The 14,872-nt window shown below is 57.0% G+C and overlaps 1 protein-coding gene across 1 annotated transcript in view; it reads left to right on the forward strand.

Annotated features, from left to right (window-relative positions):
- The window catches only part of CLCN1 (chloride voltage-gated channel 1), a 490,813-nt gene that overhangs the window by 405,648 nt on the left and 70,293 nt on the right, over window positions 1-14,872 (forward strand). The gene's annotated exons all lie outside the window — the stretch shown is intronic.

The following is a 14,872-nucleotide window of genomic DNA, read 5'->3' on the forward strand; positions in this document are numbered from 1 at the left end:
CACTGAGCCAGGTCGGGAAGTTCGGGGGGCTGTGCGGACCCCTCTGGGGTTGGTTCCGGGTGGTCGGTATGGATGGAGTCTTCTTCTGGAGCGATCGGGGGCGGAGGTGCTGACCATTCGGGTTCTTCCGGTCTAGGGATGGTGCGGGTGGCCATGGACCGGGTGGTCACGCACGCCCAGTCCGGGAGACCCAACATCCCCAGATGCTCTCTTCTTTCAACAGCTGCCCACGGGGAGCTCTCGAGATCGTTCCCCAGGAGGCAGTCCACGGGGGCATCGTCGCGGACAGTTACTTTTAGCATGCCGGACACTCCTCCCCATTCGAAGGGGACGCAGGCCATCCGACACAGGCTCTCCGAATTGTCTGCCGATCGGACGGGGCAAAGAACGTTTGGCAGGATTTGTTCTGGGGTCACCAGGTGACAACGGACGGCCGTCACACTGGCCCCGGTGACACGCAGGGCTTCGGCTTCGGCTTCGGCTTGCGCCCATTTATGCTCACCCATTGGCTGTACTTCCGAGTGTTGGCGGGCAGGGGAGTCCGCGGGACCATGTCTCTTCCTCCTAGGCAGGCCAGGGTCATGGCGGCGGGTTCCCACTCGAACTGCTCCGACTCGTATGCTTCAGGGTCTTCGGAGACTTGTTCTTCTCCTAGGGCGGCGGCCGCCACCTGGCGGGGCCCGGGAGCCTGGTTCTTCGGGCAGGTCGGGTCACTGGCATAGTGGCCGACTCGCTGGCATCGGTGACACGTAACGTTGGCTCGGAACCCCGGGCGCATCGGGGGGTTTCCCCGGCCGGCTGGGGGTGGGGTGGTGTTAGCGGGAGTGATCGGGACAGCGTCTCTGCCCCGGCCCTGTCCTCCTCCTCCTCCTCGGGGACGATGATGACCTTGGTTGGTTCTGTTCTGCTCGTTCGGCCCACTCCGGGCCACTCGGGTGCTCTCCCACCGGTCCGCCTCGGTGGCGAGCTGCCGTGGTTCAGTCAATTTACTGTCGAGGAGGTGCTGCCTGAGCTCGACGAAACAGTTGTTGGAGAGGTGCTCCCACACAATGAGATTGAAGAGTTTTTCGTAAGTGGTTACGTTGTTACCCTTGATCCACCCCTCGAAGGCTCGGCTGAAATAGTTTACGTATTCCAACCAAGTTGTACCTGGGATCCGGGTGCAGTTGCGGAACCTCTGGCGGTACATTTCGGGCGTAAGCCCATATCGACTGAGGAGGGCGGCCTTCATGTGGTCATAGGACATCATTTGATGGTCCGGAAGCTGCAGCAGGGCATCACGGCCCTCATTGACGAATCTTCCCCATAGACCGGCTCCCCAGTCGCTGCGAGCGATCCGGTGGGCCGTCATGGCGATCTCGTAGGCCTTGAACCACTGCTGTATGTCGTCGTTTCGGTGGTATTCTCGGACCACATCCTTGGGGATGTGGACCTTCTGTTCGGTAGTACCCGGGGAGCGCGGTGGCTCGGGCACCCCTAGGTTTTTGTTCAGTTTGCGCATTTCTATCTCTGCTAGGTTGCACTCGTGTTCGTATGCCAGTCTTTTTTCTTCGAGATCCCTCTGTCTCTGTTTTTCCTCTCACTCTTCTCTGAGCCGTAAGTGTTCTAAGTTTATTTTTTGTTCCGCCAGCTTCAATTCTCCGTCTAATTTGAGCCGTGCCAAGTCTAACTCGCGTAGTCTATTTTTTTCCCGCTCCTGGATCTCTTCTCGGGAGGGACCTGTTCTCCGTTCTTCCGTCCGGGTGGTGTTGACTTCCGGGGCTTCGAGGTCCCGGGGGGTGGCGGTATTCGTCTCTGTCCAGGCCTCTAGGGTGTTTTTGAAGTCTTCTTTTGTGCTTAGCCCGGTGGTAGCAATGCCTAAGTCCATGCAAAATTGTTTTAGCTCTCGGTGGCTGTATTCCTCCAGCTTTTCCATCTGGAACTTCTCTGCAGATCCGCTCTCTTTGGTCGTCATTGTGGTTTAGTCGTAGGGTGTGTTGGACTTTGGCCCTTAGGGCAGGTTCACCCCTAGACTTTTTGCTTGAAATGGTGACCTGGAGATGGTGATTTTTGGATTCTGCGCACTTTCACTGTGTCCCAGTGGAAAGTGCGTGCGCACTCTGAGTGCATGTGCTGAGCTAGGCCTGCCCGCCCATAGGAATGCATGGGGAATGTATGTGTCCCTGGTAGTTCCTGATGCGTGGGGTGTACAGGCTTGAGTCTGGTATGTGTGAACTCGTGTGAGTGAATGCTGCGCAACGGTGTATGCAGCATGTATGTGTCTAGTAGCGAAGCGCCATTTCTAGACATGGCTGTACGTGTGCTGTGAGGGTGCTGGCGTGTGATTGGCTGGAGCTGGCTGGCATGCCAGGCTCCAGGAAGTCTGGATGGGTCTGCCCGGTGGTGAGTGGGAGATCAGCATGAGTGATGTGTGGGAGGAGTGTACCTGTGTCCTGGATGGGCTGGGTTTTCCCCACACAATGCTGGCTCCGCCCCCCTGTGGTGTGTCTAATGACCCAAGCCCTGCCAGTGAATAGAGAGGGTGGTTGAGGTAAACAGAGTACTCAAGAACCAGCTGCGACTGGTTCCGCCCCCACTCTGCACCCTTGAACAAAGGAATGCACTGTATAAAAATGGGGCTGTGTCCCCACAGATGTTGTTCTCTTCCAGGATCCTGAGGGGGCTGTTGCTGCTGCTGGGCCAGAGGACCGCCACTTGGGCTGTCTCCCTGCCTGGAGACCCAGTGAGCTGGCTCTGGGCCCAGCCTTGCCCCTCTGCCTACTTCCCTGAACTTTGCTGGACTTTGCTTCTGTTAAGCGCCTGGGAGCGCTTTACTTGGGGCCCTAGCGCTTGAAAGCGCTTTCTTTTGGTCCTAGCGCTGAGGGAGCGCTTTATTGGCCTCTAGCGCTGTGAGAGCGCTTTATTTGGAATTGTAGCGCTTGGGAGCGCTGTGATTGCCCCCTGGCGCTTGGGAGCGCCTTAACGACCTTGTAAAGCGAGTGCCCACCTCGCTGGTTTTGAATAATCGAGCGCGTGCCCACCGCGCTTTATGGTAATTAAGGCCGGTGCCCACCCGGCATTGCCCCTCGAGATTCACCGCCGCAGCCCGGGGTGTTTAAAAACGTTGCCGGGCCGCTGCCAAGTGCGACCCGGAAGTGTTCTCGCCGGCCGGCCAATCGGAGAGCGGGCCGACCGGAAGTCCCGCCCCCGCAGCCGCGACCCGGAAGTCAGGCAGGCCGGGGGCAGGAGAGAGGCAGGCGGAAGCTGCTGCCTGCCGGAGCCCCGGGGAGAAGAAGAGCCGCCGGGCAGAGGAGACGCGCTACTCCCCAGACCGAGGGAGCATCTGCAGAAGCCGGTGAGTGACTGCTCAGGGAGAGGGGGGCGTCGGGGCACATTGACGGTGCCCGCCCCTCCCCTCCAGTGCGAGGCTCACGGCGCCCCATTTGTGCAGAGCCCAGAGAGGCTCCCGCCCACATCTTCTTTCGAGCCTGCGAGGCTCCACCGGCAAAGGGGGCATTGGTGTCTTTAGAGTCCCCCGAGCGGGACTCCAACGAGTGGGGCATATATTGCTTTAGAGCCCACGAGGCTCCATCCCCGCAATTTGTTGCAGAGCCCAGAGAGAGGCTCGGTGCCAGTTCTTTTTGCTTCGAGCCCAGAGAGGCTCAGGGGGTCATCCTGTCTGCTCAGAGCCACGAAGGCTCGTGGGGGCATCAGTTGTTTTGAAGAGCCCAGAGAGGCTCTTGAGTCCCACATTGTTGTATTAAGGAGCCCAGAGAGGCTCAGGGGCAGCCCATTTGTTCTTAGAGCCCAGTGAGGCTCTGGAGGGCCACATTTATTTCTTCGGGCCCGGAGAGAGGCTCCAGGCGCCAAAGTGGTTGTGAAGGGCCCAGAGAGGCTCTTGAGCCCCCACTGTTGTTCTTGAGCCCTGGCAGGCTCAAACATTGTTGCACCAGTTGCCCAGCACTTTGTGGGCAACTGCTACGTTTAGGACCCTGACACTTTGGACACAGGGCGTCCTAGCCCCAACAAGGCCAGAGGGCCTAGGGACAGTCACAGGTGGTGACTTACGTGAGTTTGGCGCAATTGTTATTGTTCTATGCACCTCTGAATGTATTGTTTATGCGTCATGTGCCCTTACACCTCTGAATGAATGTCATGCATTGCATCATGTGTTTTCCCCTTACACCCCTACAGGTATTGTGATACATAGGTGGTTGTTTTCTCCCTAGTACAGGTGGTGCTAGTGAGATCCTGGTTACCAGTAATTACTGGTTGTGTGCTATTTTGTGCTATATTCTATGTACTAAGTGCTATCTCTGACAGTGCTACTTCTGATTCCTGACAGTGGTCCAGGTGGCCCTGTCTTGTAAATAATCCCTTGTAAATTCTGCCCGTGCCTCTGGCACATTGTAAAGTGTGTGTTTTATCTAATGTGTTTTGGTGTAATACAAAGGCTATTTTTTATATAACCTTGTGTGGAGTTTCCTTTGTGGTGGGCCTTTGGTTGTTGTTGCTGGGGTGCGTGCGCAAATACTTAACCTACATCGCCTCCAAGTTTAGCCTTGCTGCTCGCGCCACGTTACCTAGAGGGTGAGTAGGGGTTATCTTGGCGTGTAACTCCCTTGCCCTGACTTGGGTGTGGTGGTCTCTGACTGACTTTGGCGAAAGCCCTGGTCGGCCGGGGATCCCATTTCCAACATTGGCGGCAAGCGGTGGGATAAGGATTTGTGTTTGCCTTGTACCTTAGTAGCGGCTGGCTGCACCACAAAACTCTGCATTTTAGATGACCACATTTTAAGGGGATTGTTTTTTTGGAAGTTTCATATTTTCTTCTCCTGAAGGTATCATTGTGCAATTGTGTCCAGTGCATTTGTTCCCCTGCCCCGCGCCCAGAGTCTGGTACCTGTGTCACTTGTGGTCAGGTTGAGAAGTCAGGGGTGGTAGAAACTGCCTTACTAGTCCGAGGGGGGGGTTGTGTGTGGATGAATGGTGTGTGGCACTAGGCAAGTGAGTGTGAGTTCTCTGGGGTAGAGAGCTTGCTGAATACCTTGTGAATTGTGTACTCCTGTGTTAGCTCAGACCCCTAGGTTCCCTGTGTGATCTCTTCACTAGAACGTCCGCCAGAATGGAGCCTGCTTTTGATTTCTGTGTTCTGTTTAGATACAGTATGGGAGAGTTGGTAAGGTTCTGTGAAGAGAGAGACATAGGGGTGGATGAGTTAGACACTCAGTCCGAACTTAGGAGCAGCCTGATCCTATGGCAAAAGTGTCAGTGGGACCTTGAGCGCAGTGAGGAAAGGGCCCGGGCTTCACACCAGGAGGGTGGTGGGTCTGTGGGGAGCCCTGAAGATTCAGAAGAGGAGGAAGAAAATGATAGCACAGGGACGCCAGCAGATAGTGAGGACCCCATAGATAGGGAGTCCCTTGCTGGGTCCAGCATAGGAGGCAGCGCCTCATCCCTTTCCCTGTCCCCAGAGGAGCTGGAAGATAGGAGGAGAGAAAGGGAGCACCAGCTGGCTTTAGAGAGGCTCAGGTTGGAGCATGCCCAGGCTATGGCACAGCTGGGCATTAGAAAGCAACAGCTAGAGACCGAGAGGGTCTTAGCGCAGGAAAGGATAGAGGAGGCTGAGAGGGCCTCCACCAGAGGCGAAGTAGCTCTGGAGGGTAGACTATCCCCTGCGCGCAGTGTTGAGTTTCTGGATCCCCCAGGGAGGGTTGGGTCCAGTGGTGGCAGCTATTTAGATTCCAGTGTAGGAAATCCCAGTCCCAATTCCCCCAGTCTGGTACCTGTTTCCCAAGAGGAGGAGTATAGGTTGAAATTCAGGGGCAGTAGGAAGCTGCCTCACCAGTCGTGGGAGAAGTTTGAGGATGAATGTTGTGGAGCACTGTGGGCTTGGGTAGAGGTTCACACTGACTCTGATTTTGAAGTCTTGTTTGATCTTATAGTCAAAGAGCAGGTGCTCAGTGGTTGTTCGCCAGAGTTGCGCCAACACCTGTTGCAAGTTGGATTTACTGATACAGAGTTACTGGCAAGGGAAGCCGACCGCTGGGAAAGGGCCAGAGGTTCTCTAGAGTCATTGGTGAGTGACTCCAAAAGTAGTGGTTCAGGGATCTTCCAGCCCAGCGTGGTGGAGGAGGCTCAGTGTAGCCCAGCTAGGTCCCAGGATAGCGAGGAGGGTGTAGGGGCTCACTGCCTGGCTCAGTGGAGCAGGAGTGAGGGGGAGACCAAGGTTCCCCAGACGCCCGAAGCCCTGCCTCAGGACTTGGATGGTTTCTTGAGGGAACACCAGGTTGGGGACCTAGGCTGTCCTGTTAGTCCACTTGAGGAGGATCTCCTAGTGAGTAGAGGACCTGGAGTGTCTGTAACCAGAGCTCCTGTGGTTCTAGAGTCTGGCAGTACCGCTCCGGTAGGGAGGGTACAGGAGTCCAGAGTGAGGAGTGATTGGGGGAGTTCCCCAGTGGAAGGACCAGTGGGTCAGGGACTACCCAGTTGGGCTAGGTTCCCGTGTAGTGACCATGGTGACACCACTTCTGGTCTGGGGGATCGTCACGCACTGTCAGGTGGACAGAGGGCGGGAGATCTGCGCCAGACAGACAGTCACGCAACAGATGTGACATTTGTTAGCCTCAGGGGGATTGCGAGTGAATCCCCAGAAGTCCTGGAGTGCCAGGCAATTGTTCCACCGAAGGTTCTAGACCAGAGGTTGGGAGGCCAGGTTCAGGATCAGCCTGACCTGAAGGGTAGGACGACTGTAACCAGTGTCCTGACCGGTTCTTCTTCCAGAGGAACTTCTCCAGGTGGGAGAGGGCAGACCTCTGGAAGGGGGTGCAGAGGGTGGGAGAGCCCACCTCTGACCCCGGTGCAACCTGAGTGGATAAGTCCTGGGTTGGAATGGCGTTCTAGGGGTACCCCTCGCAGAGGGAGGAGGAACCCTAGGAGAAGAGGTAGGGGGAGGAGAGCCTTCCCCGAGACTCCTGGTCTGCCTGAGGTTGTAGGCCCTAGGCTGGAGTACCAGTGGCAGTCTAGTCCTGTCTTGCGGACAGGAAGAGTGGAAAATGGCTCCTATTTGCCAGGGGTTACTACCCCCCGCTCTGCGAATTGGCATGGACCAGTGGCACCTGGGTGGCCCAGGGCCTGGTCCTGGCCGCGGACAACTTGGGACTACCAGTGGGGTAGCCCAGTTGGTCCAGACAGTGTGTTTAGAAGGAATCCCATGGGTTCACCGTGGCGTAGAACAGGAGGGTGTCCCTGCAGTTGTGGGCCCGCGTCCGTGTTCTATCGCCCCCAGCAGGGAAGTCCATCACGGTGGTGATTGGTCTCCCCTGCGTTTTGGCTGGAAGGGGGTTATGTTGGACTTTGGCCCTTAGGGCAGGTTCACCCCTAGACTTTTTGCTTGAAATGGTGACCTGGAGATGGTGATTTTTGGATTCTGCGCACTTTCACTGTGTCCCAGTGGAAAGTGCGTGCGCACTCTGAGTGCATGTGCTGAGCTAGGCCTGCCCGCCCATAGGAATGCATGGGGAATGTATGTGTCCCTGGTAGTTCCTGATGCGTGGGGTGTACAGGCTTGAGTCTGGTATGTGTGAACTCGTGTGAGTGAATGCTGCGCAACGGTGTATGCAGCATGTATGTGTCTAGTAGCGAAGCGCCATTTCTAGACATGGCTGTACGTGTGCTGTGAGGGTGCTGGCGTGTGATTGGCTGGAGCTGGCTGGCATGCCAGGCTCCAGGAAGTCTGGATGGGTCTGCCCGGTGGTGAGTGGGAGATCAGCATGAGTGATGTGTGGGAGGAGTGTACCTGTGTCCTGGATGGGCTGGGTTTTCCCCACACAATGCTGGCTCCGCCCCCCTGTGGTGTGTCTAATGACCCAAGCCCTGCCAGTGAATAGAGAGGGTGGTTGAGGTAAACAGAGTACTCAAGAACCAGCTGCGACTGGTTCCGCCCCCACTCTGCACCCTTGAACAAAGGAATGCACTGTATAAAAATGGGGCTGTGTCCCCACAGATGTTGTTCTCTTCCAGGATCCTGAGGGGGCTGTTGCTGCTGCTGGGCCAGAGGACCGCCACTTGGGCTGTCTCCCTGCCTGGAGACCCAGTGAGCTGGCTCTGGGCCCAGCCTTGCCCCTCTGCCTACTTCCCTGAACTTTGCTGGACTTTGCTTCTGTTAAGCGCCTGGGAGCGCTTTACTTGGGGCCCTAGCGCTTGAAAGCGCTTTCTTTTGGTCCTAGCGCTGAGGGAGCGCTTTATTGGCCTCTAGCGCTGTGAGAGCGCTTTATTTGGAATTGTAGCGCTTGGGAGCGCTGTGATTGCCCCCTGGCGCTTGGGAGCGCCTTAACGACCTTGTAAAGCGAGTGCCCACCTCGCTGGTTTTGAATAATCGAGCGCGTGCCCACCGCGCTTTATGGTAATTAAGGCCGGTGCCCACCCGGCATTGCCCCTCGAGATTCACCGCCGCAGCCCGGGGTGTTTAAAAACGTTGCCGGGCCGCTGCCAAGTGCGACCCGGAAGTGTTCTCGCCGGCCGGCCAATCGGAGAGCGGGCCGACCGGAAGTCCCGCCCCCGCAGCCGCGACCCGGAAGTCAGGCAGGCCGGGGGCAGGAGAGAGGCAGGCGGAAGCTGCTGCCTGCCGGAGCCCCGGGGAGAAGAAGAGCCGCCGGGCAGAGGAGACGCGCTACTCCCCAGACCGAGGGAGCATCTGCAGAAGCCGGTGAGTGACTGCTCAGGGAGAGGGGGGCGTCGGGGCACATTGACGGTGCCCGCCCCTCCCCTCCAGTGCGAGGCTCACGGCGCCCCATTTGTGCAGAGCCCAGAGAGGCTCCCGCCCACATCTTCTTTCGAGCCTGCGAGGCTCCACCGGCAAAGGGGGCATTGGTGTCTTTAGAGTCCCCCGAGCGGGACTCCAACGAGTGGGGCATATATTGCTTTAGAGCCCACGAGGCTCCATCCCCGCAATTTGTTGCAGAGCCCAGAGAGAGGCTCGGTGCCAGTTCTTTTTGCTTCGAGCCCAGAGAGGCTCAGGGGGTCATCCTGTCTGCTCAGAGCCACGAAGGCTCGTGGGGGCATCAGTTGTTTTGAAGAGCCCAGAGAGGCTCTTGAGTCCCACATTGTTGTATTAAGGAGCCCAGAGAGGCTCAGGGGCAGCCCATTTGTTCTTAGAGCCCAGTGAGGCTCTGGAGGGCCACATTTATTTCTTCGGGCCCGGAGAGAGGCTCCAGGCGCCAAAGTGGTTGTGAAGGGCCCAGAGAGGCTCTTGAGCCCCCACTGTTGTTCTTGAGCCCTGGCAGGCTCAAACATTGTTGCACCAGTTGCCCAGCACTTTGTGGGCAACTGCTACGTTTAGGACCCTGACACTTTGGACACAGGGCGTCCTAGCCCCAACAAGGCCAGAGGGCCTAGGGACAGTCACAGGTGGTGACTTACGTGAGTTTGGCGCAATTGTTATTGTTCTATGCACCTCTGAATGTATTGTTTATGCGTCATGTGCCCTTACACCTCTGAATGAATGTCATGCATTGCATCATGTGTTTTCCCCTTACACCCCTACAGGTATTGTGATACATAGGTGGTTGTTTTCTCCCTAGTACAGGTGGTGCTAGTGAGATCCTGGTTACCAGTAATTACTGGTTGTGTGCTATTTTGTGCTATATTCTATGTACTAAGTGCTATCTCTGACAGTGCTACTTCTGATTCCTGACAGTGGTCCAGGTGGCCCTGTCTTGTAAATAATCCCTTGTAAATTCTGCCCGTGCCTCTGGCACATTGTAAAGTGTGTGTTTTATCTAATGTGTTTTGGTGTAATACAAAGGCTATTTTTTATATAACCTTGTGTGGAGTTTCCTTTGTGGTGGGCCTTTGGTTGTTGTTGCTGGGGTGCGTGCGCAAATACTTAACCTACATCGCCTCCAAGTTTAGCCTTGCTGCTCGCGCCACGTTACCTAGAGGGTGAGTAGGGGTTATCTTGGCGTGTAACTCCCTTGCCCTGACTTGGGTGTGGTGGTCTCTGACTGACTTTGGCGAAAGCCCTGGTCGGCCGGGGATCCCATTTCCAACAGGGTGAGTTACTATCTGTACGGTACGCGTTGGTTCGGATCGCGCCGCTGGCCACCAATGTTAGACGGGGACCTGGAGGGTCGGCCGAGCACAAGGGGAGAGGCCTCCGGTGAGGGCCGTCTCCAACGATCGCACAGACAGGTAACTTCCCCCCCACAGATGGACACCACACGAAGATCAGATTAACACCTTTTATAGGCAGTTCTTGAAGTGAGGCAGTACGATACAAGGATATCAGGACACGATGATCCTCTCAATTCTAGTCTCTAGTAGGGAAAGGGGGTAGCGGGACAGTCTTGGTACCTACGGGTTCTGAGGTGGAACGGCGGTAGCTCACAATCCTCGAGCTCGGCGTTCGGATGGATCGGACCGCGGCAGCGCCAGCAGGTCCCGAAGAGATCGTAGGTGGCAACGGGCCGCGGCAGCGCCAGCAGGTCCCAACGAGGATGACGGTTACAACGGGCCGCGGCAGCGCAGGCAGGTCCCACGAGGATGAAGGTTGCAACGGGCCGCGGCAGCGCCAGCAGGTCCCACGAGGATGAAGGTTGCAACGGGCCGCGGCAGCGCCCGCAGGTCCCACGAGGATGAAGGTTGCAACGGGCCGCGGCAGCGCCAGCAGGTCCCACGAGGATGAAGGTTGCAGAAGGCCGCGGCAGCGCCAGCAGGCAGGACAATAGTTCACAAGGCAGGGCTGCGGCAGCGCCAGCAGTCCGTCAAGGATGAGTTCTTCTCGGTGTCTCTCGACTCCAGGATACAACTGCCTTCCTGTTCTGGGGCTGCCTCGGTTATAGGTCTGGCGCCCTTTGATGTCCGGACCCTCGCTCTTGGAGGTCGGGAGGTCCGGGATGAGGGAGTCCAGACACCCAGCAGGGGGGTGGAGCCAGCGCCCGAGGAGGCTGGGGGTGATCGGCACCTGGCGGGAGAGAGCCATCGACACTTCTTACTCCCATTGACCTGCCAAGTGGTCCGTTCACCTCCTGGGTGGATGGTGGTGCCGGGATGTCGGGGCCTGGCCAGGCCCAGGGTTGGGGTCGAGCTGAGGCCGCGCGGCCGCGTGGTGCAGTGTCCAAGATGGCGGCTGGGCCGGGCAATGGTGCTGACGGTGGCCCGGGCCCGTGACACAGGGACATCTGGGAGCAGGCGTCCCATAGGGGACGGGTTGCGGGTTGGTTCTGTGGGTAGCACCCGGAGAGCCGGTGTCTGGGCTCTGTCATGCGGGGAGGGAGCGAGCCCGTCATGGGGCCTGTCCAACAAGAAGCTTGCACCACTGTCACCTGTGCTGCACCTAGGCTACGTGAGAGAATCTTGCACTGATGCCGCCTGTGCTGCACCTAATCTGTGTAAGAGAAGCTTGCACTGCTGCTGCCTGTGCTACACCTATTAGTCATGAGAGAAGCTTGCACCACTGTCACCTGTGCTGCACCTAGGCTACGTGAGAGAATCTTGCACTGATGCCGCCTGTGCTGCACCTAATCTGTGTAAGAGAAGCTTGCACTGCTGCTGCCTGTGCTACACCTATTAGTCATGAGAGTAGCTTGCACCACTGTCACCTGTGCTGCACCTAGGCTGCGTGAGAGAAGCTTGCACCGCTGCCGCCTGTGCTGCACCTAGGCTGTATGAGAGAAGCTTGCACTGCTGCTGCCTGTGCTGCACCTAGTCTGTGTGAGAGAAGCTTGCACCACTGCCGCCTGTGCTGCACCTAGTCTGTGTGAGAGAAGCTTGCACCGCTGCTGCTTGTGCTGCATGTAGTCTGTGTGAGAGAAGCTTGCACCGCTGCCGCCTGTGCTGCACCTAGTCTGCGTGAGAGTAGCTTGCACCGCAGCCACCTGTGCTGCACCTAGTCTGAGTGAGAGAAGCTTGCACCACAGCCGCCTGTGCTGCACCTAGGCTGTATGAGAGGAGTTTGCACCGCTGCTGCCTGTGCTACACCTTGTCTGTGTGAGAGAAGCTTGCACTGCTGCTGCCTGTGCTGCACCTAGTCTATGTGAGAGAAGCTAGCACTGCTGCCACCTGTGCTGCACCTAGTCTGTGTGAGAGAAGCTTGCACTGCTGCCGCCTGTGCTGCACCTAGTCTGTGTGAGAGAAGCTTGCACCACTGCCGCCTGTGCTGCACCTAGTCTGTGTGAGAGAAGCTTGCACCGCTGCTGCTTGTGCTGCATGTAGTCTGTGTGAGAGAAGCTTGCACCGCTGCCGCCTGTGCTGCACCTAGTCTGCGTGAGAGTAGCTTGCACCGCAGCCACCTGTGCTGCACCTAGTCTGAGTGAGAGAAGCTTGCACCACAGCCGCCTGTGCTGCACCTAGGCTGTATGAGAGGAGTTTGCACCGCTGCTGCCTGTGCTACACCTTGTCTGTGTGAGAGAAGCTTGCACTGCTGCTGCCTGTGCTGCACCTAGTCTATGTGAGAGAAGCTAGCACTGCTGCCACCTGTGCTGCACCTAGTCTGTGTGAGAGAAGCTTGCACTGCTGCTGCTTGTGCTGCACCTAATCTGTGTGAGAGAAGCTTGCACTGATGCCGCCTGTGCTGCACCTAGTCTGTGTGAGAGAAGCTAGCACTGCTGCCACCTGTGCTGCACCTAGTCTGTGTGAGAAAAGCTTGCACCGCTGCCGCCTGTGCTGCACCTAGTCTGTGTGAGAGAAGCTTGCACTGCTGCCGCCTGTGCTGCACCTAGTGTGTGTGAGAGAAGCTTGCACCGCTGCCACCTGTGCTGCAGCGAGTCTGTGTGAGAGAATCTTGCACCACTGCCGCCTGTGCTGCACCTAGTCTCTGTGAGAAAAGCTTGCACCGCTGCTGCCTGTGCTGCACCTAGTCTCTGTGAGAGAAGCTTGCACCGCTGCTGCCTGTGCTGCACCTAGTCTATGTGAGAGAAGCTTGCACCACTGCCACCTGTGCTGCACGTAGTCTGTGTGAGAGAAGCTTGCACCGCTGCCGCCTGTGCTGCACCTAGGCTCTATGAGAGAAGCGTGCACCGCTGCTGCCTGTGCTACACCTAGTCTGTGTGAGAGAAGCTTGCACTGCTGCCTGTGCCGCACCTAGTCTGTGTGAGAGAAGCTTGCACCACTGCCGCCTGTGCTGCACCTAGTCTGTGTGAGAGAAGCTTGCACCGCTGCCGCCTGTGCTGCACCTAGTGTGTGTGAATGTGCTGCACCTTGATTCTGTGAGAGAACCTTGCACCATTGCTGCCTGTGCTGTGCCTAGTCTACGTAGGAGAAGCTTGCACTGCTGCTGCCTGTGCTGCACCTATTAGTCATGAGAGAAGCTTGCACCACTGTCACCTGTGCTGCACCTAGGCTACGTGAGAGAATCTTGCATTGATGCTGCCTGTGCTGCACCTAGTCAGTGTGAGAGAAGCTTGCACCACTGCTGCCTGTGCTTCACTTATCTATGTGAGAGAAGCTTGCACCACTGCTGCCTGTGCTACACCTAGTCTGTGTGAGAGAAGCTTGCACCTCTGCCGCCTGTGCTGCACCTAGTCTGTGTGAGAGAAGCTTGCACCACTTTTGATTGTGCTGCACCTAGGCTGCGTGAGAGAAGCTTGCACTGATGCTGCCTGTGCTGCACCTAGTCTGTGTGAGAGAAGCTTGCACCACTTCTGATTGTGCTGCACCTAGGCTGCGTGAGAGAAGCTTGCACCACTTCTGATTGTGCTGCACCTAGTCTGTGTGAGAGAAGCTTGCACCACTTCTGATTGTGCTGCACCTAGTCTGTGTGAGAGAAGCTTGCACCACTTCTGATTGTGCTGCACCTAGGCTGCGTGAGAGAAGCTTGCACTGATGCTGCCTATGCTGCAACTCGTCAGTGTGAGAGAAGCTTGCACCACTTCTGATTGTGCTGCACCTAGTCTGTGTGAGAGAAGCTTGCACTGCTGCCGCCTGTGCTGCACCTAGTCTGTGTCAGAGAAGCTTGCACTGCTGCCGCCTGTGCTGCACCTAGTCTGTGTGAGAGAAGCTTGCACCGCTGCCGCCTGTGCTGCACCTAGTGTGTGTGAATGTGCTGCACCTTGATTCTGTGAGAGATCCTTGCACCATTGCTGCCTGTGCTGTGCCTAGTCTACGTAGGAGAAGCTTGCACTGCTGCTGCCTGTGCTGCACCTATTAGTCATGAGAGAAGCTTGCACCACTGTCACCTGTGCTGCACCTAGGCTGCGTGAGAGAAGCTTGCACCGCTGCCGCCTGTGCTGCACCTAGTCTGTGTGAGAGAAGCTTGCACCACTGCTGCCTGTGCTGCACCTAGTCTATGTGAGAGAAGCTTGCACCACTGCTGCCTGTGCTACACCTAGTCTGTGTGAGAGAAGCTTGCACTGCTGCCTGTGCTGCACCTAGTCTGTGTGAGAGAAGCTTGCACCACTGCCACCTGTGCTGCACCTAGTCTGTGTGAGAGAAGCTTGCACCGCTGCCGCCTGTGCTGCACCTAGTCTGTGTGAGAGAAGCTTACACCACTTCTGATTGTGCTGCACCTAGGCTGCGTGAGAGAAGCTTGCACTGATGCTGCCTGTGCTGCACCTAGTCTGTGTGAGAGAAGCTTGCACCGCTGCTGCCTGTGCTGCACCTAGTCTGTGTGAGAGAAGCTTGCACCACTTCTGATTGTGCTGCACCTAGGCTGCGTGAGAGAAGCTTGCACCACTTCTGATTGTGCTGCACCTAGTCTGTGTGAGAGAAGCTTGCACCACTTCTGATTGTGCTGCACCTAGTCTGTGTGAGAGAAGCTTGCACCACTTCTGATTGTGCTGCACCTAGGCTGCGTGAGAGAAGCTTGCACTGATGCTGCCTGTGCTGCACCTAGTCTGTGTGAGAGAAGCTTGCACCGCTGCTGCCTGTGCTGCAACTCGTCTGTGTGAGAGAAGCT

The sequence above is a fragment of the Lissotriton helveticus genome, chromosome 7, assembly GCF_964261635.1.
Source record: "Lissotriton helveticus chromosome 7, aLisHel1.1, whole genome shotgun sequence".
NCBI classification, from domain to species: domain Eukaryota; kingdom Metazoa; phylum Chordata; class Amphibia; order Caudata; family Salamandridae; genus Lissotriton; species Lissotriton helveticus.